The following is a 2,600-nucleotide window of genomic DNA, read 5'->3' as shown; positions in this document are numbered from 1 at the left end:
AGTGTTCAGTGCTTCAAATCTATTCTTGAGATGGTCTCTAAATTCAGTTGGGATATACTCAAGGTCCTATTTTGGTTCTCATGGACTTGCTCTGATTTTCTTCAGTTTCAGCTTGAACTTGCATATGAGCAATTCATAGTCTGTTCCACAGCCGGCCCCTGGCCTTGTTCTGACTGATGATATTGAGCATTTCCATCGTCTCTTTCCACAGATGTAGTCGATTTGATTTCTGTGTGTTCCATCTGGTGAAGTCCATGTGTATAGTCGCCGTTTATGTTGGTGAAAGAAGGTATTTGCAATGAAGAAGTTGTTGATCTTTCAAAATTCTATCATTTGATCTCCAGCATTGTTTCTATCACCAAGGCCATATTTTCCAACTACTGATCCTTCTTTGTTTCCAACTTTTGCATTCCAATCACCAGTAATTACCAATGCATCTTGATTGCATGTTCAGTCAATTTCAGACTGCAGAGGCTGATAAAAATCTTCTGTTTCTTCATCTTTGGCCTTAGTGGCTGGTGCATAAATTTGCGTAATAGTCGTATTAACTGGTCTTACTTGTAGGCGTATGGATATTATCCTATCACTGACAGCGTTGTACTTCAGGATACATCTTGAAATGTTCTTTTTGACGACGAATGCAACACCATTCCTCTTCGAGTTGTCATTCCCAGCATTGTAGACTATGTGATTGTCCAATTCAAAATGGCCAATACTAGTCCATTTCAGTTCACTAATGCCTGGGATATCAATGTTTACGTATTCCATTTCATTTTTGACGATTTCCAATTTTCCTAGATTCATAGTTTATCCACTCCAAGTTCCAATTATTAGTGAATGTTTGCAGCTGTTTCTTCTCATTTTGAGTCATGCCACATCAGTGAATGAAGGTCCCAAAAGCTTTACTCCACCCATGTCATTAAGGTTGACTCTACTTTCAGGAGGCAGCTCTTCCCCAGTCATCTTTTGAGTGCCTTCCAACCTGGGGGGCTCATCTTCCGGCACTATATCAGACAATGTTCTGCTGTTATTCATAAGGGTTTCACTGGCTAATGCTTTTCGGAAGTAGACTGCCAGGTTCTTCCTAGTCTGTCTTAGTCTGGAAGCTCAGCTGAAACCTGCCTTCCATGGGTGACTCTGCTGGTATCTGAAAACCGGTGGCATAGCTTCCAGCATCACAGCAACATGCAAGCCCCCACAGTATGACAAACTGACAGACACATGGGGAGTCTTCCTTGTAGACTTATACATATTATGCTTTCACTGACAGCATTGTACTTCAGGATAGATCTTAAAAAGTTCTTTTTGATGATGAAGGCAACACCATTCCTCTTCAAGTTTTCATTCCTTGCATAGTAAACTATATGATTTTCTGAGTCAAAACGGCCAATACCAGTCCATTTCAGCTCACTAATGGCTAGGATATTGATGTTTATGCGTTCCATTTCATTTTAGGTGATTTCCAATTTTCTTAGATTCATACTTTGTACATTCCAGGTTCCGATCATTATTATTTTCATCAAGGATTTCATTTTATTTTTTTATTTTACTTTAGATAATGGTTTGCAGAACAAATTAGTTTCTCATCAAACAGTCCACACAGTGATCTATGACGTTGGTTAACAACCCCCTGTCATGTCAACACTCTCTTTTCTCAACCCTCGGTTCCCTATTACTAACTTGCCTGTTCCCTCCTCCCTTCCAGCCCCTGCCCCAGGGCTAGTACGCCCTTTATTCTTGTTTTGTTCCATGAGTCTATTCAGTCTTTGGCTGAAAGGTAAACTTCAGGAGTGACCTCATTACTGAGGTGAAAGGGTGTCCAGGGGCCATACTCTTAGGGTTTCTCCAGCCTCCGTCAGGCCAGCAAGTCTAGTCTTTCGTTTTTGAGTTAGAATTTTGTTCTACATTTTTCTCCAGCTCTGTCCGGGACCCTCTGTTTTGATCCCTATCAGAGCAGTCAGTGGTGATAGCTGGGCACCATCTAGTTGTACTGGACTCAGTCTGATGGAGGCCGTGGTAGATGTGGTCCATTAGTCCTTTGGACTAATCTTTCCCTTATATCTTTAGTTTTCTTCATTCTTCCTTGCTTCACAAGGGGTGAGACCAGTGAAATATTCTAGATGGCCACTCACAGGCTTTTAAGACCCCAGATGTTACTCGCCAAAGTAGAATGTAGAACATATTCTTTATAAACTATGTTATGCTAGTTGAGCTAGATGTTCCCTGAGACTATGGTCTCCACAGCTCTCAGCCCAGCAATTCGATCCCCCAGGGAGTTTGGATGTGTCTATGGACTTACCATGGCCTTGCCTTGTACAGGCTGTGCTGGCTTCCCCAGTATTGTATACTGTCTTACCCTTCACCAGAGTTTCCACTTATTTATTGTTTCTTAGTGTTTTTCCATCCCCACCCCTCCTCTCCCTCATAACCATCAAAGATTGTTTCTTTTTGTATGTAAACCTTTTCATGAGTTTTTACAGTAGTGGTCTCATACAATATTTTCCCTTTTCTGATTGACTTATTTTACTCAGCATAATGCCCTCCAGATTCTTCCATGTTATGAGATGCTTCACAGATTCATTGGATTCCTAGGAGTGGGA

The sequence above is a fragment of the Loxodonta africana genome, chromosome 5 (genome assembly GCF_030014295.1).
Source record: "Loxodonta africana isolate mLoxAfr1 chromosome 5, mLoxAfr1.hap2, whole genome shotgun sequence".
NCBI classification, from domain to species: domain Eukaryota; kingdom Metazoa; phylum Chordata; class Mammalia; order Proboscidea; family Elephantidae; genus Loxodonta; species Loxodonta africana.
Note: the sequence above shows the minus strand (reverse complement) of the source record.